We start from the raw sequence: 22,796 nt of genomic DNA on the forward strand, positions 1-22,796 counted from the left end.
ATTGTTTTTAGTTAAAAATTGTGTCACACTGGACTGCTCATCATGTCCAATTTGGGCCGTGCTCCACATAAATGAACTTAGAATCTGAACAGACCAAAATATGAAGCATCTTGCAGAACTGAACCCATAGTCAGGAAAGGAAATTGAAATAAGATTCAAACAGCGTACATGGGCTATCCCATCCCATAGCCAATTTGTTCTTTCTTTCTTTCTTTCTTTCTTTCTTTCTTTCTTTCTTTCTTTCTTTCTTTCTTTCTTTCTTTCTTTCTTTCTTTCTTTCTCCAATGATAGCTAAACTAGATTGATGTTATGGGATTTTCACTATTGTCTAACACACCTCAAACATATCAGACATCACTGTAAATTATAAGGCACTATTTTATGTGAGGGTATGGTCTGAATGCAATTGTACATGCCTTTAATTGTACGTTAAATGAAAACTGCTGAAGTCAACAGATTCAGAATTTTCTTCTGATGATTAAGTAATGGACCTTTAAAAATTAGTGGAACAATTACAGATCAACTCTTGTGAGTATTTGAAAGCAGGCCTTTAAATCAGTGTTGGGTGTTTTAAAAAAATTAATAAAGGATTCGGTTTAGAAAGATCCTCAGCTGCAGGCAGCAAAACAGCTGGACTTATTTAAAATATGTGTTTCATATATATATATATATTTGTAGATTTTGCTTTTGCATTATTTGTGTGTCTGATGCAGTAGCACTTTGGTATAAAATGTTACAGAGTGAAGCGGCTGATGTCATCAACAAGGTCAACTTTCTGCAGAAAATTATTTCAGCTGATCTCAGAAGATCATACAATATCATTTTGCCACACATACCCTTTCAGATTTGTATTTTGCAATTGTGTATTTTGCCATTTTTCAGATGTGTATTTTACAATTGGAAGACTTAAGTTTTTTTAAAAAAAAAATGGAAGAGACCAGACATTTCTGTGATCCTGGAATGAAAACAAAAATGTATTTCAAAATGGTTAATCATACAAAACTGTTACAAACATCTTTGATTTTTCATGCATTGATTTCTTATGTCTTCAGTGACATTTAAATCTACCTTTCATGACAATTTTTCCACAGGTTTCAACTTAAAATACCGTGCCTTTTCCTTTATGCTACAAGTGCTTACTGTGGATATCTGTTTAGATAAAAGTGCCCGTCATTTATTATAGATTTCATTAACTAAGGCCATTGTATACTCTCTACAGTTTATGTCTGAAAAAAAGTTACCATTTTATCCAGTATTAGAAGAATTCACTGTCTACACACCTGTGCCATTAATGATTAACAGCACACTCCTAAGCAGGTGTATTCAGAGTAAGTCCCACTGTGTTTATCCGGGATTACTCCCAGGTAAGGATGTGCAGAATTTCAGCCTCTAGTTACCAATATCTGCCACAAATGGAATTACACTAGCATGGAGTGTGGCCCTCCTAGGGAAGAGAGTTTAAAATAAAAAAAGAGAGCAGCAGGGGAAGATTCTGAGGGCAACTCCAGTTTTTAAAGCCCTATGGATGTCAGGAGGCAGAAGGCCAGAGGTTAGTACTTCATACAGAGAAGTGCAGTAAATTAATAGGAACAGGGAGAGCTGACTTGTTATGAGCTCAGAGTATTTGTCCACCTTGCTCAGTAGTATCTACTCTGACTGGCAGCAGCTCCCTAGGCTCTGTTGCTATCTCCTTTTATCTGGGAAAGGGCCATGGCTCCATATTAGCTTTGCATGCAGAAGGTCCCAGGTTCAATAGAGCTGGGACTGGGAGAGGCCCTGGTCTGAAACTCTGGAATATCCCTGCCAGTCATCGTAAACAACGCTGAGCTAGGTGGACCAAGGGTCGCTCTGACTCTGTAGAAGACAGCTTTCTATATACTGTTCTTTCAACAGGACATATCAGGAGCTGAACCCATGGCATTTCACACGTAAGGCATGTGCTCCAGCACTGAGCTACAGATTAGTTTCTGGAAATAGAGAAACTGTCTTCCCAAAAGTTTTTCTTCCTTGTAGGTCTATTGTCAGTAAAGTCTGCAGTCAGAATCCTAAATGTGTTTAGTCAGAGAGAGAGAGAGAGAGAGAGAGAGAGGAAATTAGGTTTGAGATACTTGGATTTGATCATTATGCACTGAGAAGGCTGGACACATTCTCGTTATTTTTTTTTTATCACTTCTTTGGTGATTTAGTTTTAGAATGTGTTCATTACTTATTTGTGTTTAATTACACAAGTAGTGCCACATATAGTTTCTTCTAAAATCAGGGCTCTCAAAGGGTAAAAACTTACCTGCACATCCTACCACTTCAGTATGTGACATCTTCTGAAATGGTACTGATTGATTCTCTATTATAATGATTTTACGTTGGGCTTGTACAAAACCTTGCAAACATATTAACTAACATTTTGAAGAGGGCATCTGTGCAACCCCATATTTTTCAAAAGCAGGGGCATAGTCATCTGGGGTGGGGGGTCTTAAACCCCTTACTTTTTTTGGACCAGGGTCCCTTCAGGGTCCCCATGTCTCCAGCGTCCTATGAGCCAATTAGCATGAAAGAGGAGTGTGTTAGCCACTGAGAACCTTCTAACATGCTTCCTTATACTTTCCTGCTGATTGAAGCCAATCAGAGTGAAAGGAGGTGAGTCAGCCACGGAGAAGACTCTTCTCAGTAGCCAACACATTCCTCTTTGATGCTGCTTGGCTCCTAGGGACATCTGTTGTTGTGGGAGAAGGTCCGCATGGGAAGGACTGAAGAGTGTGGAGATGACACCGGAGAGTAATCAAGTGAGTGAGGGGCATGGGTGTCAGGGGGTGTGGCATGACTATCATGAAGAGACTGTGCCCTTCTGGATTTGCCACTGCACTACTTTTCGTAAGACTTTGACTTCTATGGGGTTCCTGCTTCTTGGATCTCAGGCTCATGCAGCTGTACTCCATACACCACAACATGAGCATTATCACCTGAATCTAGGGTGGGCAAATGCAAAAGAGAACAGGGATTCTGTGCTTTTAATAGCTGTGAAGAAGAGGGAATTTCAACAGGTATAGGTTATGCAAGCTACAGCTGCTTTAATTCTCTCTTCTGCAGAACTATTAAAGGTGCAGGAGCCCTGTCCTCTTTTGTATCTGGCCGCCATGGCTGAGTCACTTGCCTACATGCTGTTTGAGAAGGTTCAAAAGGTATTTCTATTTATGTAAGGAGATTCACAAAGGTACCTTTTGAGAACATCAGATCCTAAAGATTCCAAACAGGCCACTGGCAGAGACAGATTATTGGATTAAGTGCACCTAGCTCCACAGAATAACTTGCATAGTCAACTGCCCACATACTTCAACACATGGATAAGTGTTTTGTTTTTCTAAAAAACTGGAATGGGGGCAGCAAGCTGATGGTCTGTTAGAGTTCAAACTGAACTTGATCACTACTTGCAGCATGTGAAAAGCATTTTCTATCATCGTGTATATCCAAATTAACTAAATATTAGAATTCCTGAAGGAAAAGTATGTTCCTATTTAAAGAATTTATTTTTTAAAGTTGCTCTCTAAGAGAGTTGTTTGGGTATTCCTTTTTGTAAAATATAAACGTGTTTTAAAATATTCTCACCTTTTATACAGATTATAATGACTAGATAATGGTTAATAATTAGGAACTCATTTTTATTTAAATGCACTGCACAGTCCATATCCCGATGAAGCTGAATTAGTACATTTTAAAGCATTTTAAATCAATTTGGCTTTAAGTGGGATACAACAGCTTAGCCATTTTTTTAGCCCTGTTACTTTGGCTTTACCAGCTGAGATCCTAAACATACTAATTAGGAAAACAAATCCCATTGAAGCCAGTAGGACTTATGTTCAAATGAATGTGTTTACAATTAGATATAAGACCTCAAATTCTGCTCTGGAACTAACATTTCCCTGTATTTTAATACAGCTGTGCAACTAAATCCTATTTTTTTCTGTGTACTGAGATATTTATGAACAGGTTAAACTGATTTCTCACATATGTCTCATAATCATAAATAACAGGTAATGGCTTCTGCTCCCAGAATATTCCTTTCTTTTTCCTAGATGACACTCATTGTTCATTGCTCAAAAAAAGCCTTATTTATAGCATTCTATAAGCATTTTATAAGGCTTGTCATGCCTTGTAACGTCGTGTTTGTTTTTTAAATTCCCCTTGGTCAATACTGTCACCTCATGAGTTTTCTTTTACTTACCATCAAAGGGTTGCGTCAGGAGAATGTTAATTGTATTTATGCATGTAAATAGGTTTTAAAAGCTTTGTAGAAAAATATTGTTACAGCTTGTATGTATTTGACATTTTTCATTGGCTACATCTTTGCTGAACTTGTCTTTGCTAAATATTGTAGGAAACGTCTTTCTTTCCAACTTAATTATTTTAGGTTTCGAGGTTAACTATTTTAGTGACTTTTGTCAACACTTAGAGCATGGTTTCGCGTGGCACATCAAAAACTCTTCACTTTTTTGTTGTAGAAGAAAATGAATGTGCAAAACAACTGTGGGTTATTTGTGGTATTCTGGAGGTAACAGATACAAATTCAGAAAAAAATATCAGTCAGAATGATTGTGTGGTAAATGTAATGGGTGAACACAATGGAAACGGCCATTTTACAACATATTTGGATATGTGAGTTCAGCATTTTCTGGGTGTATTTACAACCAACTTGTGCTGTGTACTGGAATTACCACATCTCCTGATACTGTCATATGGATCACTTTCAGAAGGGGGATTTTTTTTTTCAAGTGATAGCTGTTTTCTCTAATGGAGGAGAGAACAGGAGCCTATTCCCCCCTGCCCCACTCCACCACGTCTCATCTAGATAATCGTATCTGAGTAGGCACTTCCTCTGCATAACAAGGTCAGTGTGTCCAGGAGAATTCATTGTGACTAGCATGCAGAGCAGCTGGACTGCTGCATTAGCTCTAATGGAAACTTACTTTCTTTGTACCACAATTTCTTCTGTACATTCAATATTATAATTAGTGTGAATGACAAATAAAACGTTTGAGAAGTTTACAAGCGTTCAATTGCTTCTTTATTTTTCTGAGCAATATGAACATAGTTTTGGTATCCTGGATGCATACTAAGGCATCTTTTTGCAAAAGAAGAGTCCACCAATTTTTGCTGGACTTGGTAACCCACCGTTATTTGTACTTGACTGCCAGTGAATCCTATCCCATCCCCTTATTCCTCTGGCACATGCAGAGAACATGGGAAAATGGAAGGGTCAATCTTTCACTCACACTGGGATTTGGAAATTCTTAGAAACCAAAAGAATCTCTCTGTTTCTGAATGTCTCCAAAGGCTCACGAGAAGCTGATCCTTTACTTTCCCCATATTTTCCCCGTGTGCCATAATATTTTGTCTTGGAAGGGAGACAGGCGTTGTCTTTGGGAGATGGGCATGGTCTGCCTTTCCCTCCCAGCGCAAAGCAAGATAGCCTTTCTCTTCTGAGGTCTCTCTGATGTCAGGTGGCTGCTTACACATCACCAAAAAAGAGGAAATGCATCACTACAAAGGAGGATACAGATTCCCATTTGCTAATGTACAGGTAGAGATGCACATTTAGAAATAATTATTATTGTTTAGTCATATTCAGCTAAGTCATACTTATAGTTGATCTGTTGAAATTGGTGGTTGTGATTAATTCAATAGATTTCATTATGGCTACTCTGAGTATGACTTAGTTGGATACAACTCTATACTTTAAATAGAAATACATCTCACCTTAGTAGAGACGATTGTGATCACATGACCTGTGTGCCAGTTCAGTCTGTTGCCGATGTGCTAACTCTTGATGGGCAACTTGAAGGCCCCTGCTCTCCCTTCTTATGTTTCTTTATCATTAAATAACTCTTGGACTGGACAGCTCTTCAAAAAGCAGACTGTCTTCCATACAGTAGGATGCATGCATGGTCACTCAACTCTGATGTGCAGACAACCCTGCACATCGTCTCATGTTTATGCTAGGCAATTTGCAGCAAGTGCTCACCAGAAAGAAACTTGTCATTGCCACAGGCCATCCAGCAATCACATTTGTGGACCTGTGTTCTCACAACACCTTGCTTTTGAAAATGCACCAAAGCTGCAAATGGAAAAGGATTAGGCCCCTGCTTTGATGTATTTTAAATGGGAAAACACTGATTTCAGCACTCATATGTCCATCACATAAGACATTATTTATACTCTTGTACCTGTGCCCAAATACAAAACTGCATGTGAATTTGTCTTAATTTGTAGACAGACAGTGAAGTGGACTGTGGTCCGTGAAAGTTCATGCCATAATAAATGTGTTACATCTTTAAGGTGCCTCAAAACAGAGTGCACATATCTGGAGCTTAAAACATGGATGATACAACCCAGCCAAATATAAGCAAAGTCCCTTTTTACCCAATGTTGCTTCACTCTCTAATGTGCTTAACTCATTGAAGTCAGTTGACATAAAAGTTCTTAGCTATAGCTAAGGGATCCTGACCTGAATTTAAACAAGCAAGTTAAATCCTTATAGATCTTCACAGAAATATTTAACTCACCACTTAAGAACATAAATACTGTAAGAAGAGCCCTTCTGAATCAGGCTAAAGGTCTATCTAGTCCAGCATCCTGTTCTCACAGTGGCCAACTGGAGGCACATGGGAACACTCAAGCAGAACCTGTATGCAACAGCACTCTTCCCCACTTATGATTCCCAGCAACTGATGTGTAGACAGAAGAATATTGCCTCTGACAATGGAACCAGACCTCTAGAATTTGCTCTGTGCTTTGAAGTCACAGGGACATCTAAAAGTTTCCCAGACTACTATTAGTCAGTACAAGATATTGTCTGGGAATTGTTTGGGTTTGTAAGAAAAGGGTAAAATAAATTAGGAAGAAAATCTAATATACAGGCTTTAAAATGAAGCTTTCTGTCTGACATAGAATAAATAATGTTTGGTCTCAAACTTTTTAAAAAAGGGTATCATGGGACTGATATGCAGTAAAAACCCATCTCTTTTCAACAGGTCCTGTGCACCTTTTTTCTTATAAAAAGCTGGATGCAGTCTTCCAAGGAAGGGAATGCTTACTATTTTTTCATATTTATAATATTCTATACTGATAAAAATTAATTACTGTTGTACTCCAGCCCCAGTAGCACTCTGGAATTAAAGGCAGTTAATTCTGAATTTAAAATGTTAATTCAGTTCAGATGCTTGCATGTGGTAGAGGATTCCCCTACCATGCTCACAATCTAACATGTGGCATTGATACGTTGCATGGATGCCGATATTTGTGGAGAGTTGAATTTTGCAATCTTTCCCCCGTTTTGTGATGCGGGAGCATTTCACACTGAAGTCTTCTGCATATGCAGACATGCACCTGGAGAACCCCAATCATGCCACGGAAATGGGACCCTCAGCCCAGAGGACTGTTGGTATTCACGTATTGGGGCTTTGAATCAGCAACAACCAGCCTGTCAAGTTGTGCAGGTATATCTGCAGCATCCACTGGTATACATCAAATCAATGATCAAGCAGCCTTGCATTATACTGGCATGGCTTTGAAGAGGCAGAACAACTGGGATGATATGCCAGATCTTCTTGTCCTCTGGAAAAATGGAAATAGACTGCCTTCAAGTCGATCCTGACTTATGGCTACCCTATGATCAGGGTTTTCATGGTAAGCGGTATTCAGAGGGGGTTTACCATTGCCTCCCTCTGAGGCTAGTCCTCCCCAGCTGGCTAGGGCCTGCTCAGCTTGCCACAGCTGCACAAGCCAGCCCCTTCCTTGTCTGCAACTGCCAGCTGGGGGACAACTGGGCTCCTTGGGACTATGCAGCTTGCCCACGGCTGCACAGGGGGTAGGGCATGTAACTCCTGAGCCACTCCCTGTGGGGGTGATCTTTACCTGGCCCTTGACTCCCAGGAGACACGAGCGGGGATTTGAACTCACAGACTCTGGACTCCCAGCTAGGCTCTCGTCCCCACTGTGCTATTTGTGTCCTCTACTAATCTCCATAACTCATCAAAACTGCTCATCGTTTTTTAATTCAATTTCCACAGGAATATAGGAATCTGTCTTATATTGAGTCAGACCATTAGTCCATCTAGCTCAGTATTAACAACATTGACTGGCAGTGATTCACCAGGATTTCAGGCAGGATTCTCTCCTAGCCCTACCTGGACATGCCGGGGATTGAACCTGGGACCTTCTGTATGCAAGGCAGATGCTCTCCCACTGAGCAGCAGCCCATCCCACAACTCAGCTTCTGGGAGCAAATATATGCCTCAGAGTTCACCAGCTCCATGTCTGTGTGTGACATAATGCTGGCAATTTATGACTTTTTGGCTGTGTCATAAATCCAGAATTGTGATTGCTCCCTTGCCAAATGAAATATTAGTATAGTAATTGCAGAGTTCTGTGATATTTTCAAGCTGTTTGTTCTCTAGAAGGAACCTTCCACGCATGTAACTATTACAACACAAGGTGCAACTGGATATTTATTTATTTAACAAAATTTATATGCCACTTTACTATAAAAAAACCTCTAAGTGGCAAGGCCAGATTTATGTACAAGCTAAATAAGCTACCACTTAGGACCCCACATTACGAGGGGCCTCACGTTAAGAAAGAAAGAAAGACGTTTACAACATTGCCACCAGGAAACCTAAACATCACACAAAATGAAGATATTTTTTGGTAGGCATTGAATATCATTGTTGCAGCTCGCTTGCCGACAACAGTAAACAGTAAACAATTCTACAGAATGTCATACACATGCAGCCTTTTGGATTCTTGCAGAAAACAGCCTGTGTGTATATATAAATTATATCTAATTTATATATTATAACCTTATATTATATTGTTTAATTGTGTTGTGTTTGACAAACTCCTGAATAAAGAATGTGCACACATATAACTTGCATTTTTAATACCTATATTACATGACTAACAAATTCCATTTAATTGTACAGCCCGTATTTTGTATTTAAAATTTTTATTATTTGTTGAAGAGGAAAGGGCTTCACTCATGTTATAGCTTAGGGCTGCAACAAGTGTAAATCTGGCCCTGCTAAGCAGTTTACATATCAGCATGTACACACACACACACACCCCTATTTACAGACAAGTTTAAAAGAAAGGCAAGTGAATGGGTGGAGTTAATTGTAACCATGTTGCTTAAATTCTAGGCATCTCGCTCATATACCTGCTTTACATTAGTAGGGATGAGATCCTGTCTTCCGCATCTCCTTGTCATAGGGCTGATGAGACTTCAAGTTTATTTATTTTTTTATTTGTATCCTGCCCTTCCTCCCAGCAGGAGCCCAGGGCGGCAAACAGAAGCGCTAAAAACACTTTAAAACATCATAAAAACAGATCTTAAAATACATTAAAACAACGTTAAAAACATTTTTTAAAAAAGCTTTAAAAACATCTTTAACATCATCTGGATGGCTACAGGTCCCCCAGCCCTGTTTGTACTTTGCATATATTATCTGGTAACCCTGTAAGGTAGATCAGCATTGCCATTGCCATATTACAAATTGGGGAGTGGAAGAAAGCTGAGAATTTGAGGCCACCTTGTGAGTGCAGGAAAGAAATGTGATTTGAACCCAAGGCTCCCAAATCATAGTTCTGTCTGTTATATACTATATTACATTATATTACACTATATTACACTACATTATATTATAATACACTATATTACATTATCTCGTCTTACTCTAAGAATATTAAAGTTATCGTTTCATTTTTGTTTCCTTGAGGAAACAAGTATCCAGAGGCATCCTAGAATGATCTCTTTGGGTGCACACATTGTATTGAAAATCACCATGTAAACCTCTAGAAGTATAGAAATGCACCCATAAATCAACAGGCAGACAAGCGAGCAAATAAATGCAAACAAAAGCATTTCACTGGAAGGGTTTAATCACACGAGCTGCGCATAAATAGACATGTTGTCAGTACACAGCAGCCTTTTGCTTTAAGCAGTGGAGACTAGTGGCTCCGGTGTCAATGGGACAGTGAATCAGCTCTGAGTTTTAGTTTGAACTTTCAAGGAGCTGTCCAAGGCGCCCCACTGGAATTGGAACCACCAGCCTCCACCAGCTTTAATGGTGCCTCAAGACTATCACTATTTTGCAGGCGGGTTTCAAACGCATTCTGGAACTTTAGGTCTACACAATGAAGGTGTATTAAAGGGCTATGTAGCCCTAGCATAACAAACTCAGTTAAAACAACAACAATGGACTTTTGCAGCTAGGAAACTGATAAGAAAAATGCATTGAAAAGTGTGAGTTGAACTAATGACTTTTGGGAATATGTATAAACACCCCAAAAGTAAATTGGGATGAATACCGGATGAATGCTCATTGTCCTATAAACAAATCAGAATAAATGCTCAGTAAATAGTTGGACATAGTCTAACCTCTGCCCATGCCTTGTGCAAGCAAATCAGAAAGAATGCTCACTCAATAGGTCATCTGGAGGAGCCCTAAAAATCTCATATATTTGGCTGGAATAACTGGAAGCCATATCATGAAACCCCCAGCTCACACACTTCCCACTGCTATCTGACACCAGAGAGCCAGAGAGGCCTTGTGGTGCTGTGTCAAGTCTACCAGAGATAGTGGAGCAATCTCCTGCTTATGTATTTGTTTTTTGTTCCCTCTATATCCTGCCTTTCATTTCCATCATGGTAACCTGAGTGGGGAGGATTAAAGCCTGGAAGAAAATAACTGTTTTAAGGACCTTTTCAGCCCAATCTCCCTCAGTGTCTTTCCAGTCCCAAAAAGGTAAGTGAAAGTGTCTTCCTGCCTAGGTGCAAAGAGACAAGCAGCTAGTCCGACTGGAGTGAACGCAACCTTCCTCCCATGGAAACACAGTGGAAAGTGGCATATTCTTCCCAATGCTTTGTCTACCATCTGACATCCATGAAGGCTTCATGTTTCTGGGGGTGATGCATGTGTGCTAGACTATTCAGTGCAGTTTTAGCCAAAAACTGCTTTTCTTTGGTACTGCACACTCAATCTTTTTTTCCACTTTCCCTGTTTTATATTTCTCTGGAATAAATTTTACTCAGTTGGATTCCTGCACCCCAGGACAGAGTGTCCCTGTGTGCAGCTTAGACTGTTGGGGCAACATTACATTACTATTTATTACTTATTACTAGTCAGTGGGCAAAAAAGAGGGGAAGATGGTCTAAGGTTGGCTAGCAGGTGACTGGAAAGTTGTGGCTGGGAGTTTATTTATTTATTTATTTGGTATATTTGTATGCCGCTTTTCATCACTAGGTGACCTCAAAGCGGCTTCCAGAGCAAGAACAATACAATAAAATAAAAACAATTCAGAACATAATAATAATGGTTTGCCTATTTACAATTGTTAGAAAGATATAAAATGGACAAGAAAATGTATGGGTTTGAAATAAGTAAATCTGATTTTGAAATAGGATTGTGTACAAATGATGAAAATATAATTGCGAAAATGTATAAACTCTTACTGAAAATGGATATGGAGGAAGAACAAGTAAAAGAGTGTATGGTAAAGTGGGCAAAAAAATTTGGTTATAACATACAAATGGATCAATGGGAAAATATGTGGAAAAAAGGCTTGAGATTTACACTATGCTATAATCTTAAAGAAAATTTTTATAAAATGATGTACCGTTGGTACATGACTCCAGAAAAGTTGTCAAAAATGTATAGTAATGTTTCTAATGTTTGTTGGAAATGTAAACAACAAGAAGGATCATTTTATCATATGTGGTGGTTGTGTAAAAAGGCAAAATCATTTTGGGCACAGATAGGTAGGAAGATGCAAAAAATTCTAAAGATAAATATTCAGTCAAAACCAGAATTTTTTTTATTGGGTTTTATGGATAAACAAATAGAAAAGAAATATGGAAGAATAATATTATATATGATTACGGCAGCAAGATTATTATATGCACAAAAGTGGAAAATGGAATCAACACCAACAATGGAAGAATGGCTATTGAAATTAATGGACTTAGTAGAAATGGACAAATTGACGTGTTTACTTAGAGAAAAATCGACAGATACATTTCTTAAGGAATGGAAGCCTCTCTTAGACTTTTTGTTGAAAGATCAAAATAAAATGATGATACTGGGATTTGACGATTAATTAAGACAGCCTATGGAGAAAAGGGATTCTGTATGTATACATTAAGGGACAGGTTTGATGTATATTATATACTTATAGCTGATCTGCGACAAATCGGAAGTCAACTATTTTATTTTTATTTTTTTTTGTATTGTTATGGTTTTTTTGACTTTGTTTTGTTTGTTTTTTGAAAAATTTGAATAAAAATTATTAAAAAAAAAAGAACATAATAATAATAAAAAACTACAACAGTATCAATAAATAACACCACAAAATATCACAAAACAGTCTGAAATCTCAAATCAATTTAATCTTCAAAAGAGAGAGAGAAAAAAACAAATATACAATAAAGCCCATCATTGTATAACAGTCCGTATCCTCCAAAGAAGGATGAAACAGATTCCTTTGTAGCAGTGACTTCCCCCAGTGTCCAGATAGGCTTGCTTCCATCACCATGTCCTCGGGCTCGCTTGGCTGCTGCTCCCCGGGCTTCTGCTGCCGCCGCTGCTGCTGTTGCTGGTGGTGGTTCATATTGGGCAGTGGCTGCAGCAGCTTGGGCTCAGGGGCCTGGACCTTGCCTAGAGGAGGAGGTGAACATGGCAGCAGCTGTTGTTGTTGAGCCTGGGGCCGCACGCTGGACGGCAGTGGCAGCAAGGGGTGCTGGAGGAGAAGCAGGAGATGCCGCTTATGTTCCCACATGACTTTTTAGGGAACTGATGTCTACTTCCTGACTAGTATTATTCCTGGCTCTGCCCTTCTCTTAGCTCAAATCCAGCTCTCAGGTGCATGCAGAAACTAGTGCTCCATTGACTTGCCATCAAACATGATGCACAATGACAACAGGGTTGTAGATGCAGCATAGTCCAAACAAATCAAGGTCAAGAAAAGATAATCAGTCTGGGTACAAACATGATCCAGAGACAAACTCAAACAACAGTCCAAGATCAATATCACAGGGCGTTCAGACAAGGTACAACTCAGCAAGTTTCTCCTATGCCTGAGTAAATAGGCTATATGGTGGGGAAAATACTCTCACCAATGACAAGAAACATGTAGTAGCCCACGAAATAAGGTGGAGGACACATTGCCAGTGGTCAGCCGTGCCAGGTCAGTGCTGGAATGGAGGATGATTCCCCAGCACACATGTGAACTGCAGCTGTAATACCCTGCTCTGCTATATTACTGTAAAACATGAATTTGACCAACTGGATGGTCGATATAATAGAAAGAAGTGGAGACTGGCAAATGGGGCACTGCCCCGCCAACATCAGCCTGCCCTTGGCCAGCCTCCATGTTCCTGCCTTCTTTCTTACAACCAATCCAAGGGATGGCACTGCATATTGGTTTCCTCCTCCTTAGCCTCAGTGTTGCCATTGTACAACTCAGCAGAGAGGAGAACAGGGACAATACTAGAATTATGTGGCTCCGCCTGTCATTGGCCCTGTCTCCACCTACTCTTGGCCTTTCTGCCTTCTGCCCTCTCGGTCCCAGTGGGCACTAGCCACCTCAGGTAGGAAGGGGGAAGGACTTTGGAAGTTTTTGGAAAGTAGGGAGGAGGAGGTTGGACAAAACACTCAATGTTGTTGTGGAGGACAAGACAGGAAAACAACAGAAGACACTGCAACAAAAAATGTTATAGGTGTTGGATTGCGATCTGAAACTTGAGAAACCTGGGTTAGATTTGATACTCAGTCAGTTTAACCTTCTTGTTTAACCTTAGACAGATTACTTATACTTAAGATTGCTAGTGAGGCTCTTCCTGTTCCTTTAACGGTATATAACATGCCAAAGTTTACCCAGTGATGCTGTCCCCATCATTGCATTTCCATGTGGGGAAATCTTTACCTATTGGAACAGGAGGCCTGCTGGGGAAAAAGCTGGCAACTCTCTGCTGATAACATCCAAAAATACAGTATCAGCCAACCATTTTGATGGTGAAGGCTTGATAAATGTGAAGGGCATAGGCCATGCTGGCTATGCCACTGATTAGGATGTGATAGAGCGTTCATCCTCCTGGTCCTACAAAGGCACATACAAAACAGGACTAAAAAGGTTCAGGAACAAGTTCACCTCTCGTTACAGAAGTATTTCTTGCAGTGAGAACCAGCTACAGCAATGGATTTGGGGAGAGGAAGCCAAATCAAAAGTATAACATGAAAAATCCTTTCTGGCCAGCAGGTTGCTACAAATCTCTTAGGGCAGGAAGGCTCTTCCCTTCTGTACTTTTAGCCATTGAGTTCATACTTTCTATTCCCTGAACTATTTGCTATGTTGTACATTGGTTTTTTGTTTGATGAAGGGCAACTCCACATGACTTGTTTCTTGAGCATTCTTTCTGATTTTTTTGCACAAACCTTGCACGGGGGTTATACAACATCCACTGTTTATTGAGCATCCATTCTGATCTTATTTTATTGCACAGAGATTATATGAGATCTGCTGTTTATTGAGCATTCATCCTGATTTGTTTGCATGGAGGTTATACAACCTCATCCAGGCAGGAGCAGCTAGCAGAAAAGAACAGCAGGACACACCTGGCCTCCTAGCAACATCTTTGCTATGGCTTACTAGGAGTTCATTATCCCAGTCTTTTTAGTCTATTTTCCTGTCACATTCCTTATTGCAAAAAGGCTTTTAAAAAAAATTGGGTCTGTTACACCAAAGTGCTTTAAATTTAGTTTAACTGCACACACCTACATTTTCTGGTATGCCATTGAATCCCTCCCACAAAATGACAGCCTGGAGGCAGGAATAACCAGAAGGGAGGGGCAGTGGCACACACCTGGCCTCCTGGCACCCTGCAACTAACTAGGAGGGAGGGGGCAGGGGCAAAACAGTGGAGAGGTCAGCGCTGGGTGGTTGCACCAACAGGAACACCAGATTGGCTCTTCTGGTATGTCTGTACAGCACCAACCGCTCTACCACCTCACCTCTCTCCCTCCTAGTAAGCCACAGCAATTATGTTGCTGGGAGGCCAGGTGTGTCCTGCTGCCCCTTCCTGCTAGCTGCTCCTGCTTGGAAGGGATTCTGCTTGCCTAAATCAACTCTGAAGGGAGCCTCCAAATTCAGAGGAACTGTGCCAGTCGCTGAGAATGGTGCTATTGCATTTGTGTCTTGCTTCTGGGCTTTCCAGAAGTATCTGATCCTCCAATGTGAGGAGCAGGAAGCCAGCTGCTCTTGTTTTCTTCTGAATCCACTAAAATCAATCCAAAATCTCCTAATCACAGTGAGTCATAATGAGCTGTGAGTCAGACCCTGACATCATCATTGTAAACACAATCACTTGGAAGCCGGCCTTATTAATTCGTGACAAATTGTTTTCCATTATCAAAATCTGAATGAAGTAAATGAAGTGTGGAGGAAGAAATGGAAGATACATTCAAAAAGAAAAGAATTACAGAGAGAAAGAAGAGATGATTGGACCTTTGCTGCCAAAGAACTGGCAAGTTAGTTGGCTAGCTTTATGGCCCTTGTTGCCCCGCTTCCAACCCCACATGTACATTCAGGGCATGAAAAGTTCTTGGATACCTGAAGAGGCCTAACATCGCACCAGAATATACTGAAAAGTGAAATTTAATTAGGTTTGCTGAAGAAGAAAGCTTCTCCCAAGTAGTGGTTAATTAAACACAAAACGCTTCCCTCATCAGAGGGTCTCCTCAAAAATGGTTAGGAAGCAAATCTGGTTGTGGAGCAGGTTTTTTTGTTCTTGCATTTTTCTAGAGCTGTTATTGATCCTCTTTATTTGTGGGTAAATGCCCACCAATGGAATGGGCAATTCTGTCCATTTCGGTTTCTCTCCATTTATCATTTTCCCTGTCTTAAGTTCAGTTCTCCAGATTTCCACATCAGTTTGCATATTTTTTTTTAAAAGTCCTCATGAAAATTCATCAGCATTTTAGTGCAAATTTCTCCTAATAGAAATGTTTTCTATGCGACTTTGCTTAATATACACATTTTTGTATGATTACATTAATATATGCATTTCTATGCACATTTTACCCTGTTAAATACATTTATGTACACATTACCCGACTGGAGAATTGCATTGCAACATTCAGGTAAATGCAAGCTTAGAAAGATGGCTGCATTTCAGTTTGCATATTGTTTCGGAACGCGTACATTCACTTTATTCACCTTTAAATGCAGACTTAGGCTGCAATCCAATACACACTTACCTGAAAAAAGTCCCATTGAACCCAATTGAGCTTACTTCTGAGTAGATATGGATTGGATTGCAGCCTGAATGGAATTTCTTCCCCATTCCTACCACCAGCCCAGAAAACTGCCTTCCCCATCCTTGACCCCCTCCCTCCATTAGCTGGCAGAGTGCAATTCTCAATCAGCTGCTGGCTGGAATTCATGTCTTAGGAAGAATATACTCATTGGTTTATGCGAGCAAGCAGTTTGCTCCCTTTCCTGATGAATGACTTGATATGGTGAGGCTGGCAACCAGAGAGAGACAACATGTGCAAAGAAGACATATGGGGAGGGGCGATGAATGTACTCCAAGAGAAGAATTGTGGGAAGCCTTCTGGGGAAGACCTGTGGCGGGGAGGAGGAGTGAAGAGGTTTTCTGGAAATTTTCTGCACAGAGGCTGAAAAGCTTTTGGGGTGGGGTAGGGAAATGTAGTGATGTGGACGGACACACTGCGAACGAAGGCATGAGAAGAGATCGCAAAGAGAAAGATGAGAAAACTTTGGAAAGATCTTGTGTGGGAGAAATCAGCAAAAGAAGACTTGCAATCTTTGAAAGAATGAAGGAAAGAGCAAAGAAAACAAGAGAGCCTGGTTCTTCCCAGTCATGTTGCACTGGGTGAGGAGGTTTAACCTTCCACATCCAGTGTGCCACAATGGGGATCAAAATCACCCACCGTTCCTCAGCTGATCCACCCAATCATCTGAGAAGGGTTATTTTCTTCCCAATTGCAGCATGCTGGGTGCTGTTGTTTGAATCTTCCCACTCAGAATGCCAACAACAATGGATATGAAAATTGGGGGCTGCCTACACCTGTTCAGATCTGTGTCAATCATAGCAGCAAAGATGTGATTTTGTTATGATATGATTTATTTATATACCGCTTTTTGACCCAAAGGCCCCAAAGTGGTGAACAGCATATTAAAGCATAAGACAGATTCAATAAAAGTGCAATAAATACAATAAACCAACCAAAAAGTTCAGCAAATACCCACAAATCACATATGCATTCATGAGGATCACTATTTTCATCCCCATTCAGGTGTGTGGTGTGCAGGTATGTTTTCCTGAGGGGATGCTCCGGGATGCAGCCCCATTACTGTTTTGGTAGCCAGCCTCTGCTGGCCCCCTGCTGGAGTCCCTCTGTCTGTCTCTACAGCCAGTCAAGCCACAGGCATTCCCAAACGCGGAGTGTATGCTAGCATTTAAAAGCTACGCTCTTTCCTCTTACCTTAGGAGAGCCAGAGAATCCCCCAAGGTCAGGAGTCACTACAGCTAGTCAGCAGTCAGTATGAATCTCCTTGCATGCTAATTGACTTCCACCATCCATTGTTGTGGAGAGGAAAGAAACACAAGGAGGGAGAGAGTCAACAGAAGTTAAGAGGAGGAAGTTTACTAAGAAGAGGAGGGACAGCCAAGCCTGATGTAAGATGGGGTTTGCATCAGAATCTTACTAAAATGAAGGGTTTTTAAATAGTCCCACGCAGACCCATAGCAGTCAACATGGAGGGTAGGTGAAGACAGCCACATGGGGGGGATGGGGCAAAGAATGGGGCAAAGCAGCATTTTCTCACTGAGAAGGAGGGTGAAGGAAGGAAAGCTGAAAGAAGGAAGGCTGCTTGTAAAATATATGGTGCATTGCTTGTAAAGTGTTTTTTTCTCCCTCAGTGGTGCTTTTTGCAGATTGTCTGGGTGAAATTTGAGGGTTGGGGAGAGAGACAAAGGGCTAAGAAGAGTGGAGGTATTTTACAGACATCACTGTGCAAGAGAGAATTCCTTCTCACAGCTGATCTACAAAAAGCAGGTTTCTTCCCCTTGCAAAATACAGGGAGCCTCTCTTTCTGTCTTCCCCCACCCTCCATGAAGCTCTCTTCCCCCCCCCTCCACTTTCTCACAGACAATCTGCAAAAAGCACAATTGAGGGGGGAAAGAACTGCTTCATAAGCAATTCCCCTTGTACTTTATAGGCAGCCTTCCTTCTCCCTTTCTTCAGCCTTTCTTTTCCCCCTTCTTTGTGAGGAAATGCCACCTCACTTCACTCCCCCCCCATTCTTCTTAGCCCTCTTTCTCTCTCTTGCTGTGCGCCCCCTATCACCTGTCAAATTTGGCCTATGAAGCCAATCCTGGTGACTTATGAAGGGAACCTGGACTTTGCCACTACACTACTGGTGGTGTGTCAGGGGAACAGTGTGTGCTCTGATGAGTGCCAGAGGCTAGACTGGGAAGCAGGATTAGGCCCATGGGCCAGAGGTTTCCCATCACTGGACTACAGGCAAGACCTTTAACGTAGTCGCCTCATACCTTTGGAATTGTCTCCCAAAAGAAGTACATTTATTTTATTTATTTATTAAATTTATGTCCTGCCCTTTCTTCCAGAAGGAACCCATCTGTGTTAGGATAACTCACTAGGTTAGGGTATGTCACGTCTTTGTGGGATGAGGACAGGGATTCACAGTGGGAAAGACAATTGTCCTCAGGGCCAGACCCTAACATAACCCAGAAGTAGTTGCATAAGAGGATCCCATTGTCCCAGTACCTCTCCTGCCCAAGATCACATTGTCCTCTTCTGACTCCAGTTGAGAGACCCTAATGGATCCACAGCCCCTCTGTTCTGTTGGAGTCGAGGACGGCTAAAGCAGGCTGGCCCCCTTTAAATGAAGAGGCTCCTGTCCCGGAAGGCAGCTCCTATTTAAGGCTCAGTCCAAGAATGACTGCTGCTGAAAAATGGTATTTGAGTACTGCTCTTATGAAGTCTCTAGCTTGAGCCCTGCCTGGAGCTGCCTGGGTGTCACTGAAGCCTTGCCATGCTGCTAAGGCTGTCATTCAACACAACAGGATATTCATCTCAATGGAGGGTGCCAGCAGACAGTCCCAATGTTTAAGCATCCTTGTCCTTCGATACTCACGCTTGCCAGCTTAGGCTGCAAGCCAATACATGTTTACTCAGAAGTAAGTTCCATTGGGTTCAGTGGGACTTACTCTCAGGTAAATGTGTTTTGGATTGCAGCCTTCACAACTATAAACAGATGATGGATGGGGAGGATTTCGTTTGCTCTGCAATTTGAGGCAAACACACCTGGGGCCAGTATTTCGAATGGAACACTCTGCCATTTCGTCTGTAGATCTACAAACTTTCCAAGCAATGGTTTGATGTCATACTACTTAGGAGATGACCTGAGAAGGCTGCTTTCTCTTTTTCTTTCTTTCGTAGTGTAAGGCTATAGGAGCAGCTTCAAAGCTTCAGAGCACCTCTGCTGTGTCAGGTAAAAATGCTGCCAGAAGCAGCCAGGTGTTGCTTCCTGTGTAACTGGGTGTACAACGGTATATACAGAAGGGCATTGTACAGAAAGCAAAATGGCTGCCCCCATTTACAATAACATGGAAGTGAACAACGGCCATTGTGAATTTGTAGTACTGTACAGATGTTACTCAGAAGTATGTACTCCATTTTAGCCTCACACTTGCCTTTCCAGTAGAGTCCTAGGCATGTCTATTTAGCAATCCTCTTGATTTCACTAGGGCTTACTCCCAAGTAAGTGTACATAGGATTGCAGCCTCTCAACTTCCATCATGCTTGTTTTAGGGATGGGCACATGTCCTCCAGTCCGTTCCACCCAGTTTCCACATGAGGGACACATTAAAGCTTGTTCTGTTGTCATGGAGATTTTTTTAGTGCAATTCTGGAAAAGCCTTCACACACACACACACACACACACACACACACACATCAAATAGAAATCCTTCTGAGTAGACACACCTAGTATTGTGCTGTAATGGCTGAAGAACCTCAGGCCTGGGAGCGAAATGTGGCCCTCCAGCTTGCTCCATATGGCCCCTGGAGCTCTCCCCACATCACACTCCTCATTGGCCCCGCTTTGTACAAGTGTTTCTGACTGGCTGAAATGTGCTCTTGAACTAATCATGCCTCTTGCTTGTCTGGACGGAGGATGGAGAGGAATGTGAGTGTGTGTACAAACTAGCTTATCGCATAAAAGGAAAAGTTAACATGAATTTCTCTGTCCACTTTTGCCTTTGGCCCTGCCCACCCCTTTGAAGGTTGCCCAAAAGGAAATGCGGCCCTTGGGTTGAAAAAGATTCCCCACCTGTGCTGTAAATGGAAGTGGTGAGGATAAAGTGGAGCCAATCTGTCCATTGTGGATGGGAAATTGTTAATTCTAACCAGAGCCTGGAAAAGTTACTTTTTTGAACTACAACTCCCATCAGCCCCAGCCAGCATGGCCACTGGATTGGGCTGATGGGAGTTGTAGTTCAAAAAAGTAACTTTTCCAAGCTCTGATTCTAACTCTGTGTCCTGCTTTTGCATTTAGAATCTTTCAGCTCACTTTCCATCAAGACTGCCAACCCTTCCCTGCCTCCCAGTGCCACCACCATTGGTTACAGCCATGGAGATAAACAGGATGGTGGAGCTACCTTTAAAAGTCTCTGCATTTCATTAAAATTGTCTAAAGCCACCTAACATGACCTCATATTATACATGCAGGATGGTACAGGCTGAGCACGGCACACACAGTGAAGCCTCTTTTCTTTAGCAATGAAAGCCTTTTGGAGGAGCCTGGCCTACTTATTTTTCCTCAAACAGCACTTTATCCTTTGCAGCCTATGATTTGCTTGTACCTAAAATAGTTATTAAGTTTACTAGCTCTGAAAGAGAATCTGTAGACTTTGGGTTGACATTCTCCACCCACCCCTTCCTTCTCCCTGAGAGGAAGTCTTGATGCCTCAGGGTGTTTTTTGTGTTTTGTTTTTAGTTCACACTAAGCAGTAGATTCACCACCAGAGGGCAGTCTTGACCAACATTGCAACACAAATAAAAAAATTAAGTGTGAGGACAATTTAAATGTTATTTGATGAATATGAGTTCCACAAAAAAGAGTTCTTAACCACAGACTCTTAATCTATAGTTGAGAATTTATGCCAGGTGAAGGCCTATGCACAAATAAATTGTTCATTTTGCCAAACAGGGAATTTTTAACAGCCAAATCCCACGATTACACATTAATCAATCACTATGTACACATCATGGCTTGTGTTGTACCACCTAAACCAGGTGTGGGGAACCTTTGGCTCTCCAGATGTTGTTGGACTACAGCTACCATCAGCCCCATACAGGATGGCCAATGGCCAGGTTTGATGGGGATTGTAAATCAGCAACATCTGGAGGTCCAAAGGTTTCCCACACCTGAACTAAAACATCCCACCTCATTTGGCATGCCCTAACTCTTATTACTAAAAATGGAGGGTCACAACACTAGAGATACCATATTGTTGTCTGGCAGGGCTCCCTTGCCTTAACAGCTGTTAAAGACACAAATCCAACAGGTGCAGCTTTTCATTAAAGTGAAGATGATGTGACAGAAAGGTTTCACCTGAGTAACTTTATTTATTGTGTATGTATTGTTTCCATTTATACCCTGCCTTGTCTGAATATTATCACTCAAGGCAGCTAATAATAATAACAATAAGACATAATAAAACAGTTTATAATTTATATAAGTGCAGATAAAACCAGTGAAGCACAGCAGCAGAGGTCACTTCAAAACATTTTGAGATGACCCATAAATTAAGAAAAGAAAACAGTCAGTTTGATAGGTCAAAGGCTTAAATAAACTAATTTTTGCCTGATGGGAGAAGGACATCAAAGAGAGGGTTTAGCAGGCTTCTCTAGGGAAGGAATTCTACAGCTGCGGCCACTGAGAATTTCTGGCTGCCAAGTAGCAGTTAGCTACTCAGCTCTTTCTGTCAGAATCTTTAGGTAGGAATCAGCAAGGGCTGCTGATAAATTTATTCATATTGTGCAAAAATGTGAACTTCCTTTGTTGCTCCTTAACTTTTTTAGTGTTGCCAAGTGTCTCAGCATGCCTTTTTAAAGAACAACAATGACAATCCACTGAAGACACTGGAACACGTAGCGCAGTGGTTCCTAAACTTTTTCCCCCACGGACCACTTGAAAATTTGGTGGACACTTAATGAAATGTCTGCCTGTTGTAGCAATTGTAACATGCTGTGCTAGATGCTGTATGATATTGAACTGCATTTTGATTGCTTCCTGTATTTCTTACATTGTCTTCTATTGTGTTACAATTTGCATACCATAGAATTCGAATTGTAATGCAATACAATACAAAATAAGAAATAAAAGAAGCAATAAAAATTTAATTAAAAATCAATATGAATGTTTAATGTGGAATGCCGTGGATCACCTGAATGAAGCTCTCTGACCACTGATGGTCAATGGACCACAGTTTGGGAGCCTCTGATGTAGTAAACTAGCTGTTAGGAAGTGTGCTGTTTGCATGCAAACCTGCAGTTCTTATATTTATATCCCACTCTTCCTCCCAGTAAGAGCCCATGCAATCCTGATACTCAGTTTTAGGGATCTTTTGACAATGAGACCTGGACATGCTTCAGTGTTTGGCACCCCAAGAGATAACACAGAAAACAGAGATAAATCAAAAG

This window comes from Rhineura floridana, chromosome 5 (assembly GCF_030035675.1).
Source record: "Rhineura floridana isolate rRhiFlo1 chromosome 5, rRhiFlo1.hap2, whole genome shotgun sequence".
Lineage (NCBI taxonomy): Eukaryota > Metazoa > Chordata > Lepidosauria > Squamata > Rhineuridae > Rhineura > Rhineura floridana.